The 20,029-nt window shown below is 42.1% G+C and overlaps 1 protein-coding gene across 3 annotated transcripts in view; it reads left to right on the top strand.

Annotated features, from left to right (window-relative positions):
- The window catches only part of LOC123566807 (uncharacterized), a 201,649-nt gene that overhangs the window by 124,134 nt on the left and 57,486 nt on the right, over window positions 1-20,029 (top strand). The window lies entirely within an intron of this gene.

The raw sequence follows: 20,029 nt of genomic DNA, 5'->3' as shown, positions 1-20,029 counted from the left end.
TCAGCTTCACAAGTAGCTGGGACCACAGGTGTGCACCACCATGGCCAACCAGAAAAATTCTTTGACAGCAATCAATTAAGACTGCTCTCTCTTTTCATGCCAGCTTCCCTTCTGTCATTATCCCCTTGTATTATGTGGCTTTGTAATAGCTATGGGAATCTTTAGGGAATACCTAATGGGAAGCTGAATTGGGGATGTTGGGTTCAGTGGGTGTGCATCTGCTTCATTCAGTCACTTCATAATCTAGTTAAGTAGTGGCATTTAGGGACACTCCCAATGTCCTCTAGGCCAAGTCACTTAGTATAAAGAAACAAGGACATTGACAACAAGTGGTTAGTGACTGCTGTCCTTTCAAAGTGTATGTTTAAGATTAATCACCTCATGAGAAAACCTGAAATACCCTTAAGTCTTAGCTCATATATAGAAAACACTTAGAAGTTTTTTTCCATATTTGACTACAGTCCTAAAAATGGGCACCTCACTATAAATAATGAGTTGTAAAGCCAAAATAAATTTTTCTGAACTATGAAAAATAAAAAGGTAAATTTGGTCAACTATGTTGAAGAAAATGCTGATTTATTTTTCTAGTCTCTTGATAGAAGATATCACAGAATTATTGTATGAAGGGATAATCACAAAGTGTAAAAAAGTCAGAAAAGTATTAACACAAAAGCATTACATTCTAGATTTTGTAAGTTTTTGGCATTTCTTGGCTTTTAACAGTTTCCTAATGTGTTGTGATCTCTTTTCTCATTCTAAATGAATAAACATTTTTATACCTAAGTCAATGGTCCTAATTCTACATTCTTTTTCTTAAGGAGGGCCCCTAGGACTGTATCAGGCCCCACATAGCCTGGATCCAGACTTAAAGGAAACTCATGGAGGTCACAGGATATAGGATTTTTCTTTCTTGTCTTTAGCCAGGCATCTGGCAAAATTAACAGGTACTCTTTGTTATGCAAATGTATCTCATCTCATATCAGTAATGAGAAAGTAGGTATTAAGACTTCCTGGCCATTAAATATCTATTGCTGTCAATGGCAAAGCTATTTTAAGTTATTTTTATTTTATTTTTTTCAGGGACAGGGTCTCACTCTGTCTGTCACCCAGGCTGGAGTGCAGTGGTGTGATCATAGCTCACTACAGCTTCAAATTCCTGGGCTCAAGTGATCCTCCCACCTCAGTCTCCTGAGTAGCTGGGACTACAAGCACATGCCACCACATCTGGCTAATTTTTGTATTTTTTTGTAGATTTTGCTATGCTGTCCAGGCTGGTCTTGAACTCGCTGCCTCAAGGGATCCTCCTGCCTCAGCCTCCCAAAATGCTGGAATTACAGGCATAAGCCACCCTACCTGGCCTTAAGTTTCATTAGTTCTGGAAAAAATCTTTTGAGGGGGACAGAAGGGATTATACTCTGCTTGCTTCGATTTCCATAAATTGCTTTCTCCCTGGGATTAAGGTCAGGGGTAGGCCAGAACCGTGCTGTCCTGCAAGAAACAGAGTCCACTAGTTTCCCTGGCTGGTCTTGGGGATTCAGTGGGAGAAAAGCATCCCCCTTCAGCGGTCCTTAACCAGGGAAGCACTTCAGACCCTTTGGGAAGGAAGATAAGCATCCGCACGTTTCCATGGATTTGTCTGCTAATGTAAGCAGGACTAGCCTTACAAATACAGAAGTTCCTTCACATAAAGCATACATTTAAACGGAAACAAGGAAAATAAGCTCACCAAAAATGTTCTCTTCTTGCTAGCCACTGAAAATCCTTATATTGCAACATTTCTTGGTTTTCAAGTAAGCTCTCTGAAGACATGACTGCCTCTAGGAAGGGTCTGCCCTGGCTATGAGATGAAACAATTCTCTTCAAGTTTTGCCAAGGTGTCCCTCAGCTAAACAGTCTTCTTCTTCCAATTCAGAGAAAAGATGAAGCTTTCAGGTAGACATTTAGCTTTCCACTGATAGATTTCTCTAACAACTTTAGCAGCAGCAGATGGTCAAACATTAAGGAAGGAAACAGGAACTGGGAATTTTTGCCTACTTTCCCCCTCACCTCTTTGTGACACTCTAACCAAATGGAATCAAAGCCAATATGAGAAAAGTGAGGTTCCTCCTCAGTGCAGTCTCCCCTTACTCCCAGGTCCATGTTACTAGTCAGGACATGCCCTTTTCATATTTTTATGACTCAAGGCATGAGTATGTAGCCAGGCTGAATCATCTGGAATTATAGGCATACATTAAATAAATATCCAGAACCCCCAGATGGGCAAATTTAAGATGGGCAGGCCCCCACAATTACATGTTTTCATAATCAACTGGGCTACTTGGGTGAAGGGCATGTGATAAAGGATTTTTATGTATGTGACATCCTTTTTCCCTCCACAGAAGATATTATGAAGCAGTTAAGGGGGTGGATTTAACCAGATAACAAGTCATTTTACTTGCTAATGTTTGTCTTTGGAAAATAATCTTTCTGTGCCTCAGTTTTCTTACTCATAAAATGGGTATAGAAATACTCCACGAATCAACTACTAGTTTGCTCTCAGGTTCATCTTTGCATTTCCTCCACTCTTCTCTGTATCACAGGGGAACTCATTTCCCAGAATCCTTTGACTTCTGGCCCCAGATTCAAGCCAATAGGAGAACTTGACAGAAGGTCTGAGGGCAGGAGACAGAGAGAAGACAGGGTATTCCTCCCTCTTTCTCTTTTTGCTTCCTATGATGTGCTGGTAGTAGTCTTGTAGGTCCAGTGCCCACCAGATAGCTCCTACCCCTCAGGAGGAGGCTCCAGGCTGCAGCTCCAGTGTCCTCTCAACCACTGACCCATGCCCTGGGCTTGGTGACCATGACACGGGGTTGGGTAAACAGAGGTTAGTGTTCTGCTGTTATTGGATTTCCTTACCCTCCAGAAAGAGCCTTGACACCCCACTAAGCTAGTGAGCATGTTTCTCTTTTCCTGAAATAGGGAAAGAAAATCTGGTGTCAGCTTTCTCAACCTCTACCAGTAGAACTCTAAAAACAAGCTTAACTGGAAACTTGGTCTCAGCTCCTACATGGAGTTCTCATGATAGTTCTAGTTCATGCCACTCCATCTCAACTTGGCACAGGAAACATGACCTCTTCCCATTGTCTCTCCAGCCCCAGGGTTTAGAGTGGGTTCTTACATTTGCTACTCTCTGAGCTGCCTCACAGCCCCTTGTTTGGCCTCTCAGCAATTTCACTGCATTCATAACTAATTCCTTGTATTCAATTCCTTGTATTTGAGAGACCTAGAGTGGTTTCTGTTTTCCTGGCTGGACCTTGATTGTTACAGATACTAAACCAATGGGGCTACTGGGAAGATTAAATGAGCAAAGATATATGGTTGCTTAGAATATGTCCTGGCACACAGCAAGTGCTCAATAAATAGTAGCTATCAACATAGACTTTCTCAGCAGTAATTATGTGAGCACAGCAAATGGATTAGTATTACTTTTTCTTTTAATCTTTGTGGTTAAAGCATGACATCACTTAAATCAGAGATATCTGAAATGGACACATCTGCCAGGAAAGACTACTGAGTGTCTCTAGCTCATGTGCAGCCTCCAGTTTCCATAGAAACCAAGCAAAGAAAATTTGCTAAAGGCAGCCTACAAAATAAGTAGGTTCAGGTCTGTATGATTGTGTCTCAAACCTTTTTAGCATATAAGCAGACTGTTATTACTATTATCTTATTGTCTCTTTAATATCCTTTTTTCTTATAATATGCAATAGACCCAGATTCTTTTTCTATGCAGAGGATGACACAAAGTCTAGGATTTCTTTGCCACAACACATTCCCTATCACATTCCCAATAGCAGTGCTTCGAAGGCTACTGTTATTGTGTTTATCTGCCAAATTGCTGGATAAACCCAGCTCTTGTCATTCTGTGGCTAATCAGAGGTTGGTTGTTGTCTGCTGTTAAGATACAGGAACAAAGAACCAAAAATATTAGTTTAAGCAAAACCCCAGAGTGAGAGGCACCAACCGAAATCCCAATTAATATCCAGCAACAGACCTCAGCTGGAATGGAAATATGAAATTCTCCTGCATGGAGGTGGGGTGGGGGATGGAGGGATTCCTGGATCATTTGGCTTCAGCCCAAATCCTCAGGATTCCTCTTTAGCAATCGGAATTGGTGACAGTAACAAGTGAGACAGCTTCAAGTCAGGCCTGCCAGAATTTGAATCAATAACCAGGCAATCTTGCTACAATTTCCAAGCAATTTTAAATCTTTTTCTTTAAAATACTTTTGAGAGGGAAGAAATTGAGAGGATGGGGAGAAAATGCAGGCATCTTGAATACCAACATGAACTTCACTACTTTTCTGTGCAAAAGAAGGGTTGCAGGTGTCCCCTAGAGGTATCCTTGGGGCAGTGGGGAGGCTGGGCTGCCCCTAGCACAGTCAACAGAACCCCCTGCTCAATGGCCTCCCTTGATGAATGACTGTTGCTGAGTGAACACTTAGCTGGTTAGAGCACAGAGAAAATAAAAACAAACATGGGACATAAGTCCCCTTGAGGGTTTGTGATTGGATTGCAGCATGGTTATGGAGAGCAGGAGGGCAGAATAGAAGAAGCTCTAGGTTTGGTGTCAAAAGCTCTGGGAACATCTTGGTTCTGTCATTTTTAAGCTGCATAACTGTGCAAATCACTTCTTCATTCATTTCTTTTTTTCACAAGGGGCTCGGGAAAAAAAGCATGTGGTTCAGTGCAAAACAAAGGCAAAATTGGAAAAGCTTGCTTGTGAGTAAGCACATAATGCACACACAAACACCGGAACATCGATCAGTCAGCATTTATTAAACACTTACTCTGAAACCAATATTACTACAATAATGACATTATGAAAACACCCAGAGAACTCTTTCCACATGGGCTAGTTGTGGGAGCGGGTGTGAGAGAGAGCTAATGTTTCTGTAATGGCAGTAAAGAGAACTCCAGATCAGAACCACAAAATCAATGCCTCCTATATGGTCCCTCTTGAGCCCCTACTTGGCAGAGCCCCTTTGACCATCTTTGATTTTTCTAAGCATGACTCTTCCACCCATGACTTCTGTGGCCACAGATAAGAGTATTGCATCTAGCTGGAATTCTTAAAAGCATCCTACATTTTTGCCATGCCCCTGCTGCTTTTAGGAGCCAAAAATCAAGTGCTTTTTGCTGCACTTTTGTTTTATTAGGAAAGGGAAGTCTTCACCTTATGGCTGAGTTAAAGAATACAGAAGTGCACAGGGAGCAGAGGGATGAAGGGTTCCATCAGGCAGGTCTTAGTTGCTATGGCATCCAGATTACTACTTAAATCACTCTAGGGAGACGCATCCCAAAGGGGATAAGGTGAGTCTCAAATGTGCTATCATTTGTGCTCCTTCATTGCAAAGTTTCTTACAATTGCCAGTGAGCTAATCCTCCCAACAGGCCTGATGAGGCAGATCAATACTAATATCCCCTTTAGAGCTCAATATTATTATCTACTTTAGGGCTCATTTTCTTATCAGCCAATTACTCCATCTTTAAAGTCTCATCAATATCCCTCATAGCAGTATCCCATTTTGTGATTGTAAGTCTGTGTTACCTGTGACACACTGGACCTGTTCTCACAGAGAGGCAAGAACTAGGGTAGGTGGCACACGAGATACGGTGGGGTTGAATATCATCAGCATGCAGAGTTGCTCAAATGTGATGACTCTAAGCAAAGGCACTGAGGAGCAATCCAGAGAACAGAGCCACCTGCCTACTTACTGGGTGACCTTGAGAAAGTCACTTCTTTCTGGGATCCTGTCTGTGCATCTGCAGAATGGGGATAACTATAATTTCGGTCTCTCCTGCTTATCTTTTCTCTTTTACAGAGTTGTTAGGATAAAATGAGACTATAGCTGTGAATATCCTTTGGAAGGAAATGCAGTAGAGAATGCAAGAGGCAATAATGATGGTGTGTATCAAAGCAGTGATATTAGACCAGCTTTGTTCTTCATAAATATTGACCCTGGAGTACCAACCAACAGACTCAATAGTATGTTTAGCTGGTTGGTTTTAATAAGATGACAGGCTGCCATGTCATACATGAAGAAATTAAGACTTGCTCGAAGTCACCTAGTGAGACAACTGGCAAGGTCTAGAAGGCAGAATTGGAGGTCTCTTGTAGGGTGGCCAACTTGTCCCAGTTTTCCTGGGGCTTTCTTGGAAAACTAAGGTGGCTGGTCACCCATCTCCGAGACTGATGCTTCATGTCTGCACCCTCCCTGGACTGAGCAAGCCCAGGCAAACTGTGGATAGCTTTCTCAGGCCTGGTTCACTAATGGGTTCACCAGGAGATTCTTGGTTAATGTTTAGCAGATGATGTCTGAATATTGGAATCCTTGGTGAGCCTATCTTTCCATCACCGAGACCATTGTGGGAGCTTTTCCTTTTCAGAAAGGCCCTGAGAAGGAGAACTTTGTAGGCTCTGTGAGGAGATTTCCTGAGGAATGAGGGGGTTGGGAAATTAGTCTTCAACAACAACTTACTTTCCTCAGGTTGACAGTGTCTGCTTTCAGATATCTCCTTCAGGGCCCTGGCTGCACCCAGCAGCCTTGTCCTACCTTCACTGGCTCTGAAAACCCACGTGGGCCACACACACGTAGTTATGTGATCATGTTCTCTTGCTAGGAAAGTTCAGGTACAATTTAATAAGAAACATAAATTTGAAGATCTTAACCATATTGCCAATTGGAGCAACCCTGTCCTGTCCTCCATATTTATTCTAGAGGTTTCCATGTATATATAGCTTAGTCAAAAGTCATGTGACCTTTTCAGGATAGTACCTTAAAGTCTCCCAAATTGCCAAGTGGGAATTTTAGATTCAATGTCTCTATTGAATCTAGGTCCTGTAGATGCTGGGACCTTAGGGGCAGTAAATGTGGCCTCTCCATACAAAGTCCAATGTGGTGCTTCCTGTGTGAAGCAACATGAGCCCCCATCTTTCTTGGATGGGCAGGTAACCTGGACCTAACTTAGTAAAGATGACATTCTTGCAGGAAACAGGAGCAGGAAAGGGCAAGAGGGTCCTCTTGGGCTATCAGTCCCTGGGCCCTGGCATTGCCATCCCTTCCCAGCCCCCATCCTGAAACTGAACCTCCAAAGTCTCTAACAGAGTCCATGGGCCCTGACGTCGAAGCTGTCCTGAGGCTGGCTGGGTAAGAGTGGCTGGGCAGCTCAAGATGCAGGCCCCATGGGCATGGCAAGGGCACTGGTGGTCAGGCAATACTGGGGAAAGAAATGAGTGCTGCCAAGGATTCAAGCGTCAAGTGCTAACATGGGGCCAGTAAGGCAACACAAACTCCCTGTTCGTCTGGGAGCTCTCCATTCCCAGTGAGCTGATGGGATACAGGGAGATGGCTTTAGCCCTCTGCACAAGAGAACTAACCAGAGCTGGATGGGAAATCAGGACTTTGCCAGATGGGTCCTCTTTCTCCTAGAACTGGAACTTTCACCCTTTTTGTGCCATAAACCTTCTGGCAGTTTAGCAAAGCCCACAGATCCCTTTTTACAATAATGTTTTAAAATACCTGAACCAAAATACGTAAGATCACAATTGTAATGAAATATAGCTATGAAAAATTTAAAAACTCTACAATTATGTGATATAATAATGTATGTGTTTCTTTTTTAATACTTTAAAATGACAAGATAAAATGATGGGTCTAATAATTGCTTTAATTCTGAAATAATGATAAGTATATATGATATTTCAAAATATGTAACAATGCAATGCCATGAAAATATCTGTGAATTCTATTGGTGACAAAGTCACAGGTACTGTGACCACTCTGGTTATTGCCTTTATTCATAATCGAAGAAAATGCTAACTTTCAGTTACAGCAGAGGTCAGCAGACTTTTCTGTAAAGGGCCAGATAGTAAATATTTTAGGTTTTGTGAGCCATATGGTCTCTGTTGGCAACTATTCAACTCTGCTGATATAGCTTGAAAGCAGCCATAGATAATATGTAAATGAATGAGCATGGCTGTGTTCCCATAAAACTTTATTTATGGACAGTGAAAGTTGAATTTCATGTAAGTTTTACAAGTCATGAAATATTATTCCTCTTTTGATTATGTTTTCCAACCATTGAAAATGTAAAAGACGATCAGAGCTCACAGGCTATGAAAAAATAGGTGGTGAGCCAACCAGATTTGGCCTGTGGGCCATAATGTGCCAACCCATGAGTTAGGGGGTAGAGAGAATAAAAATGCAGCCTTTGTTTACCATCCAGGTTCGTAGGCCCCAGACTAAGAACTGCCATCTTAGGGGAGACTGGGGGAAATTGGCAAACCCCAGAGAGGGAAACTCAGCAGAGGTCTAGGCTCATGAACAGCCTGATTTAGAGACCTGGTGGGGTGAGGCAATGTGCAGTGCTGGAGACTCCCTGGAAACTTAGTCCTGCCCTGTAAGGGCTGGCTCCGGGGAAACCAGTTGAATAACAAAGATGCTAAGTTCCCACTGAACGGTGTGTGATGGCTATTGAAACACCTATTGCTGTGGCCAAAACCAGTGCTTCAGCAATAACAAAGATGCTAAGTTCCCACTGAATGGTGTGTGATGGCTATTGAAACACCTATTGCTGTGGCCAAAACCAGTGCTTCAGAAACCAGCTTATCTCCCATGCCTAGCATAACGTCTGGCACACAGTAGGTGCTCATACACTGTGTGTTAAATGAATGACTGACACCAGCCAAGATCTGCAGGTGGGATCAGTAGGAGATGTAGCTTCAGGAGTTAGGGAAGACAAAGGCCAAAAAGAGGTTGCTGCTGATGGCCAAAACCTTTTCCTTGACCAGGGCTATTGCCTGGAAGTCAGGATTCTCCCATTCTAGGCTCCAGCCGGATGCCCTGTATATCTATTTGGAAAAGACAATGGGATGCTTTCATTGACCCCTTTACTTTCCCCCTGGACACACAAAAGGCATTCAGGTAAAATCATGTGACTGAATTCTCAATGTGGGTGGAAATGATGTAGAATACTTCCAAGCTTGCCCCTTAAAACATCTTGTAATTTTCCATCCTCCCTCTTTCCATCCTCCACAAGGCTGGAAAAGAAGGCCCCCAAGATACTAGAGCCACACATGGACCGGGCAGAGATCCCTGAGTGGCCACTGGAAGGAGAGCTACCTGAGAAGAGTCATAATATCTTCTTTGACTGGAGAAATAAACTTTAAGTCACTGAAATTATTTTTGTTACAGTAATATAACCTAGCCTATTCTGACAATGCACTTTGTTCTCAAGGCCAGAGAGAATGCACTTTACCTGTCTATCTATGTAAGTACTTATTTATTTAGAGATGAGGTCGTACTCTGTTGTCCAGGCTGGAGTGCAGTGGTGTGATCATGGCTCACTGTAATCTCTAATCCCTGCCTCAGCTTCCTAGGTCAGCCTGCACCACCACACCTGACTAGCTTTTAAAGTTTTTGGAGAGATGGGGTTTTACTATGTTTCCTAGGCTGGTCTTGAACTACTCAAGCAATCCTCCTGCCTTAGACTCCCAAAGTGCTGGGATTACAGGTGTGAGACACCATGCCCAGCCAAGAATGCACATCTCTTATGAAGCTTTCTTAGTTTGGGTTCCCTAGAAACAGACCCCGAGACAAGGAATCAAGTACAAGTAGTTGTTTGGGAGGTGTAGGAAACACCAGCAGGAGAGACAGAGTGAGATGGAAAAGGAAATGAGCCAGTACAGGGTGTTTATCAGAACAGCTGCCACTGTGAATGAGGAACTTGATCCTGTGAGGAAACTGAACTGGTGTAGAAACATGCCTCCAAGTTATCCCATTGAAGGGAGAGGGGGCTGGGGTATGTATACACCACCTTCTGTCAGTCATTGTTTGAGAGCTGTTGGGAGTGAGCGTTTACCTCCCCAGCACTGGAGGCTGATGGTGCCTTGGAGTAAGGCAGCTAGAGAAAGGTACAGATCCTGGCAACCGGACGTAGGCTGGTGCATTCTGAAGGGTATTGGGAGGGTGGGGAACTAACAGCATCTGCCACACAGTGGCCTTCATTTATGAACTTTTTTGGTTTTGTTTTTATGTCAAATTTGTGGATCACCTGAAACTACTCAGGCCCCCATAGTTTTGCTTTTACTCATTTGGTCCTCAGCTGCTGATAAGGGAATTAACTGCCGAAATAGGAGAGAAACAGCTTGGGTGCAGTCATGGAAATGGCACCATAGAGAAATGATGAATTTTTCTTATGCTCCCACAGTCCTCTGCCATTGGACCTCTCATCCTTTTTGTTTGAACCTCAATTTCACCATCTGTAAAATTCAGATGGCTTGAGTGATGACTGCTAAGTATTCTCCCAACTCTAAAACTGCAGCTCTAAAATGTTCCAACTGTAACATTGCACCTACTGCACCTGTTAGTGAAGGTTCCCTCAGTCACAGGGTGGGAAGGAAGCACATGATTAGAGAAAAGGGAATGCACACAGGAGAGGCTCTTCTGGGCCTGGAGGGTGGGTGATTATAATCACCTTGACCGGGATTCAGCCAAAGCATTAGCTGAATTTTTTTAGTTCACCAGACTAGGTGAACTATATATAAACTTGATGGACTCTCCGAATATGTCATGGACCTCAAGGCATAATATTGATGGCATACCTAGTTGGTCCCTTGAAGGGAGAACATGTACATGTGGAAGCCATAGCAAAGACACGTACATGTCTTTGAGGGGGAAAGAAAACCAGCTGCAAAGAGCAAATAAGGCAACTGTGTAGACAGGGAGCTTGACTACATGGTCCTGTGCAGAATAACGTAGGCCCCATGCCACTGTCATTCGTGAGCCTGTCTGGCATTTGCATGCCCTTGAGTTTGGTGAGATAGATCTCCTGTAAACTTCTCATAAGCTGTCATATTTTTCTTAATCTAGACTGAGAGGATTGACCCCCTATGCAGACAAAGAACTATGATTGAGAAAAAGAAATTGGGGGATTAGGTTCTGACTAATGAGGGTTTAAAGAAGATAAGATTAACTGGGGTCCGAGGGACTTCATCTTAGAAAGTGACACGCTGGACCTATCCTCAATGGGGGAGAAACATTTTTGTTTTTGTTGGCTGGTTATTTAACTCAGCAGCTCATTGTTGAGTTAATCATACTCATCAGTTTATGATGAGTAAAGATCAAAGTTCCTCTTCTTTTTTCTTTTAGTATTTTCACCTTTTTATTTCCAATTCACATTCCCATACTTCCTCATCCTTTCTTCATCCTAGGCAACCACTGTAATGTGTTTTATATATGACCTGGAATACGCTTTTATCCTTGAAAACACACAGTGTTGTTTTGTTTATGTATGTACTTTTATTTCCACAAATGGCCTTGTGTTAATCTCGTTCTGTATGGACTATGTTTCCCTCAACATTATGGTTTTGACATCTGTGCTGCTGTATACACATCCAGGTCATGGCTTCAGTCGAAGTATCTGATTCCGTCATACGCGCCTATTGCTTTTTGTTACCTGCTCCCCTTGTGATGGACACTTAGGTTGCCTCTAGCAGCCTGTTAACACAGTGCTGCAAAAAAACATCCTTGCACATCTCTACTTGTGGTCTTTTATGCATGTTTCCAGGGTATATACGCAAGAATGGAATTACTGGACCTTAGAGTGTAAATCTACTTAATCCCATTTGGTATTGTCAGATTGTTTGCTAGAGAAATTACATCATTTAACACTTGCCAATGGTACCCATTTAGCCAAAACTTGGTATTACACAGTTTTCTAATTTTTGCAGCCTTAAGGGGTAGAAAGCGGTATCTCATTGTTATTGTATTTTGCATTTATTTAATTATATTATTACTAATAAGGCTAAGCATCTCTTCATCTCTTCTATTAGCTATTACAGTTTCCCCTTCTATCTAGTGACTACAAGTCCTGGTTTTCTTGGTACAGTCCAGGTTTTTGGCTGTTGCCCTGGTGAAGTTATTCAAAGTGTCTTTTTTCACTGTTAAGGTGTCTCGGTTAAGTTAATAAATGATATGGCCACCCCACCCTTCTATAACATATCTATATTCTTTGTTTCTTATTGCATTTTCTATTTTTTTCTTTATTTCTAAGATTCCTATTATGGTGTAGATATCCATCTGTTTGTTTAAATGATGAAAAATCTTCTTCCAATTTGCCACCTATTTATCAGCTTTGTGGGGTTGTTAGTTAAGCATAATTTCATTGATGTAGTCAGATGGATCAAATTTAAATATGTTTTACAATTTGGGCATTTTGTTCAAAAAGTCCTTTTCTACTCCAAAGTCACAAAGACGTTATCTACATTCATTTGTATTATTTTAATAATTTTACTTTTCACATTTAGGTCCTTAACATATTTTTATGTATGGTCTGAAGACTATTTTTATGTATGGGACTATTTTTATGTATGGTCTGAAGCAAGGACCTAACTTGATTTTTCTTCATAGAGTCAGTCAGTTTCCTCAACTACATTGAACAAACATCCCATCCTTTTCTCACTGGTTTGTGATCCTTCCCTATTTTATACTATTTTTTTCAGAGCTCTTTATTTTGCTCTATTGATCTCCTTCTCTGCAACTGTGTCACTAGCATCCTTCATAAAAATATATTTTGACTTGTAGTGTATCTTACTATCATATAGAACAGATACCTTCTCTTTGCTCTCAAAATAGATTTTGCTATTTTTGTACCATTATTGTTTCATATAAATTTTAGAATCAAGTCTTCAAGTCCCTCAGAATATTCTGCTGGAATGTTTATTGGAATTGCGTTGGATTTATGGATTAATTTAGTGAGAAATGACATTTCTACACTAAGTTGCTCCATCTAATAACATGGAATGGCCCTTTACTTTTTTCACATCTTCTTTAATGCCTTTTAATTGTTCAAATTTTTTGAATACATGAAAATTCTATGTATTATATATGTTCTTTGTGGGATTAGTTTAGAGATATTTATAATTTTGTTGCTATATCGGCTATTGTATGTTCTAGTATATTTTCCAGTTGGCTGTTCCTGGTATAAACTATTTTTTCTGTGCTAGAAGCAGTAAGGCAATCTGTCATACTCTCTCATCCTGCCCTCTTGGTGACCAAAGACATGTGTTTACGACACAAGCAGATGGGGTTCAGGGTATGGTCTGGACAAAACTGAAACAAAACTACCAGCTTATATGGGACCCTCAAATGTAGATATTTAATGAAAATTTCTAACCAATGGAGCTATCTGGCTGTGGATGTCAAGTATAAATCCACCATAAGAATATAGCAGTCCAGAACTGGAGTGGTCTCAAGCCTCATTTAGTTCATCTACTGGATGCTTTTGTCTTCCATATGGCATATTAGTTTGGTGGCTGGCAGCTGGTGCTTGAACACTTCAGAGACAGGAAATCCACTACTTTGTGAAGCAGCCCAATCCACATCTGTACAGCTCTTAAGGCTGTTTCCCCTTCTGCTTGAGCAATAGCATTCTAGCATGCCTCTGTATTATGCCTTCTATATACTGTGCTTATCATTTTATCATTTTATATTGCAATAATTTGCCCATGTCTCTGTTGCATCTACAGAGCTGTGCATGCCTTTGAGGAAGTGGCTGTGACTTAGTGAGATTTATTAATTTATTTTGTAGTCTCATGGTCAGGCAAGTGCCTGGTACCTAGTTGGCACCAAAAGATACTGAACAAAGGAGCCTGTATAGAATGTCTCTTATGTACCTCTTCTTATCTGCTTGGCACCCTAATCTCTGCACCCTCAGCTGCTTGTCCATCTCAGCCACCACCATGTCTGCCCTTCTTTGAGAGACCGCTCATAGTAGAGGCCACTCTGAGAATGACAGCTACAGACGCTGAGTCAGCGTGAGTCTGTATGGTTTCATTTCCTGGGGACCACCAGTCACTTGTCCAGAAAGCGGCCACATCTCCTTTTGCTGTTGCTTTGTAGCCTGGCCAACCAGTTATGCATCTGGAGTTTTTGGCTACTCCTACTGCTTCCAGACATAGATGAAATGCTCTACCATAAGGAGTGAGATCTGACATCCCAAATAGCTGCTGAGGGGCCACCTGGGCATGCAGGGGAGTTCATTCCCTGAGTGGTCAAATTTTGACCAATGCAAAGATGATAGGAGGGTAAATATCCTTTTGTTGCTTCGTTTCACAGACTGTTCCAAGGCACACTTTTACCGTTGTCTCTGTTTGAAGAGAACCTGTGTGATGAAGCATGTGGACTGAACAATGATCAGCTGTGTCTCTCCATGGCTCATGATATATGTTAACACATGACATTAATCACACAGTATATTAACATGTCACGCAGCAATCACTTCCTCTTTCCCCCTCTCTCATTGCCTTGGGATTGCACCTCTCAAATAGAATCTCAACCCTTAAACCTTACCTCAGGCTCTCTGTTTCCTAGGAAACTTGAGTTAAGACAAGGGCCTATAGAAAACAAAACAAATTGAAACAAAAACAAATAAACCTGACCCTTCAGGTTCACAGTGGTCCTTTCAAAAACTGACCTTAGCTATCATCATACCTCTAGTTGCAAAATAGTCTTCGTTTTTCCTGTTTTTTCTTTGCTCTTTCAAATCACCTACCTATGCCATCTTGAACCCTCTCCTCTAAATTGGCTCTCTGTCAATATCCCTCTCATATGTGGTGGTGTTGGGAATGGAAAGCCATATAAAATATAAACTTCTTTTTTTGAAAGAAGCATAACCTGAAATCATATTTTTTCTTGCTTTAGAAAGAACAAGAAATATTAGTACTTTGAAGTCAGACTAGATTGGATTCGACTTGTTGAGAAGACCTCTTTGATGACGATTGTTATGATTGAGATTTAAGGGGTAAGGAATTAGGATATAAGGAAAGGTAGTAGGCTTCCTGGAAAACTTTTATAATGTGCCTGTGCATAGTACTATTTACAAAACATTTATATCACTTTACCTTATTTGACCCCAACAGCCACTGTGTAGTGCAAATTATCATTATCCCCATTTTACACACACAAAAAGCTAGTTCAATAATATTAAGTGACTTCGGTAACTTATTGCTAGTAAGTGGCCTGGTAAGGATTAGAACCCATCTCCAAACCTTCTTTAAACTGATCCCAACCCATTTAGAATGGTGTAAAATCAATTATAGGGCATGGACCTATTAATTTTAGGTCTCTTCCCCATCACCAAACTGAAGAGTAGTTAATAAATTAAACACTGGGGCTCAGAAACACCAAGACAGCCTGATGAACACGGTGTTCCCAGAGAGCATAGGAGCAGCCTGTTGCTGTTTCTCCAAGATGTCCTGGCTGCTGAATCTAATTCCTAACAGGTGCTCCATAGGTGAGAGAAATTAGTAAATAACACTCGACCTTATGATACAGGCAAAGTAACTGGAAAAAAAAGATGATAATCAAGGCAAGAAATCTTTATTGTACTTACCCTGTGTGTCTAACAAGAGAAGCAGGCATCTGTGTAACTGAGGAAGCTAAGTTACTTGATGAGACCAGGTTTGCCCACAGACAATGAGAAAATGAAGAAAAAAATAATCAATGTCAAGAGTATGGCTGAGATGGACACCTGTCAGTGAAAGCGATCAAGGAAGAATCAAAGGAATTGAGGTATGCCCTCTGACCTCAGTGGCAGCTCTGGCATGATACTTGCTGCGTGGCCACCTGCAGGTCCCCACTTTTCTCTTAAGCTTTTCTTTTCTAGCAAAGAATCATCCTGCCGGCTGGGTGAGGTGGCTCACTCCTGTAATCCCAGCACTTTGGGAGGCCAAGGCAGGCAGATCACTAGGTCAAGAGATTGAGACCATCCTGGCTAATACGGCGAAACCCCGCCTCTACTAAAAATACAAAAACTTAGTGGGGTGTGGTGACGGGTACCTGTAGTCCCAGCTACTCGGGAGGCTGAGGCAGGAGAATTGCTTGAACCCGGGAGGCGAAGGTTGCAGTGAGCCAAGATCGTGCCACTGCACTCTAGACTGGGTGACAGAGCAAGACTTTGTCTAAAAAAAAAAAAAAAAAGTATCATCCTCCCTAGGATCAAAGATAGAAGATAAATAGCCATGTCTTGTAAACGAGAAAGAAATGTTAGGAGTAGCCTTAAGCTACTGAGATTTTGGAGTAATTTGTTAGGCAGCAATAGCTAACTGATATATTTACTGTCTCTTTAGTTTACTTAAAAAAAGTCTTCTACGACTCCCTATTGTATGCAGGATGAAGTTAAAACTCCTCAGCATGGTATTGCATACCCTTCAAATTCCTCTCTACCCTCATGTGCCACAGCCTCCAATACCTCTTCTCTTCCCGTATTTGCCATTCACTAAATCTGTCAAGCACTTCCCCACCTCAGTGCTCTTAGTTCCAAATCCATGGGGCATCCTATTCTCTAACCTGGTGAAAGTTTGATAATTCTTCAAATCTAGCTCAAGTCTAAATTCCGTGGTGAAAAAATGTCTCTGTCAACCATAATAGGTGCCCCCTATCCACCCCAGTATGAGAATTAATCTCTCCTTTCCTTATGCTTCCATATCACTTGATTCCTATTTTGGGTACAGCCCCCTTAAACTGTATTAGAGTTGGTTGCTCTGGAAGACCGGTTAGTGCCCTCTAAATCTGTGTTATTCCTGTCTTTTTTTTTTTTTTTAGACAGAGTTTTGCTCTTATTGCCCAGGCTGGAGTGCAATGGCGCGATCTCAGCTTGTTGTAACCTCCACCTCCTGTGTTCAAGTCATTCTCTTGCCTTAGTCTCCTGAGTAGCTGGGATTACAGGCGCCACCACCACACCCAGCTAATTTTGTATTTTTTAGTAGAGACAGGGTTTCTCCATGTTTGTCAGGCTGCTCTTGAACTCGCGACCTCAGGTGATCTGGCCACCTTGGCCTCCCAAAGTGCTGAGATTACAGGCATGAGCCACCATGCCTGGCCCTTCCTGTCTTTCTTCATGCCACAAATCCTGATTTTGTTCAGAATGACAATGTTCCCAACTAGCCCTGAATACCTTTCCCTATTTTTCAGGATTGTGTTGCATACAGAAGAATGAAATTTTGATGGATGTAATTGTTTTCATTCTACCTCCCACAAAAGGCATGACCTCCATAAGGGCCAGGAAATAAATCGTAACCATGTTGTGTCAACATCCAGCAGAGTGGCGGGCACACAGCAGGTCCCGATAAATCCTTGTTCAATTGAGTTGAAATATTCTCATGACCTGAGAGCCAAAGGTTTAGGGGTTCTATGTTTAAGTTTCATCCTTTCAGCAGAGATCATAGAACACCTACCTACCTGTCTGCCCTCCAGCTCACCTCCCTTTTTCTCTGCCTCTGATACCATGCCTTCTTGTCGCCTAGAGAGAATTGAAAAAGGTGGACATTGCTAACAAATGAGACAGAAGGCTTAAGGACAGTATTTCACTATCAACAAAAACGCGAAGCCAAGGCTAACAAGCTTCTCCACCTATTAATGATTTGATACCTCATTAGTACTGGAATGGGGCCCGAAATAGTTAGAGGGATAATTCTTACCTCCCTTACCTCTATTGCCAGCTAAAATGTGTTTCTAAATAAATCCTGCAAACTTTAGGGAAATGTCAAAGTGACCCAGCAGGATGCAGCCCCCTACCCTCACCAATGGACCAATGAAGAGGGGAGAGGTGGCCTCAGGGTTAACCCTGGAGCTGTGTTCTTAGCCACCTTCCTCATCCTGAGAACAGTGTGCCAGACCAAAGATGTTTTTACAAGTTGCAGTTCACGAATATCACCTCATTCTCCAGGATTTCTGATTTTACCCTTTCCTCCTCTTTTTCTCTTTCAAGTATGATCAGATTTCTCTTCTCTTGAACAAAACCAAACTCCACCCCCTAATTTTTTCTGACTGGTCACTCTTTTTAGAAAGAGTGCCCATTTCTTCTTATTTTTCTCCCCTTCTTTCTTGCTGTGCCTCCAATTCTTACCCATCCATTTTCTCCTGATTTGCTGGAGCCTGGCTTCAGTCCCACTGTTCTACTGTAACTGTGCTGGATAAGGTTTCCGGTGAGCTGCCTCTTGCCAAGCTTCCTGCCCCCTCTTAGCCTTCATCCTCCTCAGCCCATCCCCACCCCTACTGGCTGTTTGAAAGAGTGGGTGACCCATGTAAGGCCCCCTTCTCCTAGTGAGGCTGTGCTGACCACAGCTTACACTGAACTCCTTTTCCCAGTGGAAAGCACTGAGTGGTATATTCACTGCTTTATGCACATATATGTTTCATTTCCTAATACATTAAAGCCTTCTTGAGACAGAGACCAAGTGTTCGGGAATTTGATCTCCCTACAGATTGAAGGACTTAGCACAAATATGAGCTCATAAATGATGCTTAATACCAGCCTAATTGATTATTTTCATTATTTTTATTGATCAATGTAGTGCTCTTCTTTCTCTCTTCCTGATCAAATTCTGTCCATGTTTAAGTTGATCCTAACTCCGTTATCCTCAAACCATCTTTCCTGGTCAAAATTGATTTATCCCCACTGCTCCCCGCACCCGACCAACCATTGGTGCTATTGAGGACTGTGATAAGCTGAATTGTGGCATCCAAAAATATCTAGGTCCTAATCTCCCAAACCTGCAAATGTTGCCTTATATAGCAAAAAGGACATTGCAAATGTGATTAAATTAAGAATCTTGAGATGGTGAGATTATGTTGGATTATCTGAGTGGTGCTATATGTAATCACAAATGTCCTTAGAAGAGGTAGGCGGAGAGAGCTGTGACTGCAGAAGAGGAGAAGGCAGTGTGACTAGGGAAGCAGAGATTGGAATGGTGCCTCCATACACCAAGGAAGGCTGGCAGCCACGAGAAGCTGGAAGAGGCACGGAACAGATTCTCTCCCCAAAGCGTATAGAAAGAACCGGCCCTGCCAATTCCTTGACTTTAGCCTTATAAAACATGGTTTATACTCCTAGCCTCCAGAACTGTAAGAGAATACATTTGTGTTGTTTTAAGCCACCAAATATGTGGTAATTTGTTACAACAGCCATAGGAAACTAATACAGGGACTCTACATGCCGTCTGGTGTTTGGCTTAAACACTGCCTCGAATTGTCTTCTGATTGACTCAAATACGTAAGTTTATTTCTCCAACCAGATCAGAAGCTCCAACACAGCAGGCATCCACCTCCAATTTCTAGCCCAAGTCTGCGCACAAATGATTTGTTGGATTTAATTTAGTTGAGTCTTTCAGGTGGGTCTGCTGGGATCTGCCTCCTAAGTAGAAAAAACGGTGCTTAAGTTGATCAGAACACAAAGTCCATTGATTTGACTCTGAATTATTTGTCAACATAGTTAGGCAGAAGATTTAAGTACCAGTAAGGACTACTAGATCAGCAGTTCTCAACATTTTTGGCACCAGGGACTGGTTTCATGGAAGACAATTTTTCCACAGATGGCATGGGGGTGGGGGATGGTTTAGGGATGATTCAAGGGCACTACATTTATTGAGAACTTTATTTCTATTACTATTACATACTCAGCATAATGTAGAATCAGTGGGAGCCTAAGCTTGTTTTCCTGCAACTAGATGGTCCTACCTGGGGGTGATGGGAGACAGTGACAGATCATCAGGCATTAGATTCTCAAAAGGAGCGCACAACCTAGATCCCTCGCGTGCACAGTTCACGATAGGGTTTGTGCTCCTGTGAGAACCTAATGCAACTGCTCATCTGACTGGAGGTGGAGCCCCACTTCGCTTGCTCCCCTGCTGCTCACCCCCTGCTATGCGGCCTAGTTCCTAACAGGCCACAAACCAGTACCAGTCCATGGCCCAGGGTTTGGGGACCCTTGATTCAGGTACTTTCTAAGTTCCTCTTGATTTCAATATTCTTTGGTTCTCAGAGGCTCTGCTTTTCTGAATATTGATGGGTCTTCCCACATTGCAGTGGCATGGTCTGCATGTGACCACAGATACCCTCACATCTGAGAGTTAATGCCCTATGGCCAAAACTCACGTTGTTTCAAGATGCAGATTAGTTAGAACAAACCTTTACATGTGAAAAGTATTTTAT

Source organism: Macaca fascicularis, chromosome 20 (genome assembly GCF_037993035.2).
Source record: "Macaca fascicularis isolate 582-1 chromosome 20, T2T-MFA8v1.1".
Classification (NCBI taxonomy): Eukaryota; Metazoa; Chordata; class Mammalia; order Primates; family Cercopithecidae; genus Macaca; species Macaca fascicularis.
Note: the sequence above shows the minus strand (reverse complement) of the source record. Positions and strands in the feature narration are given on the sequence as shown.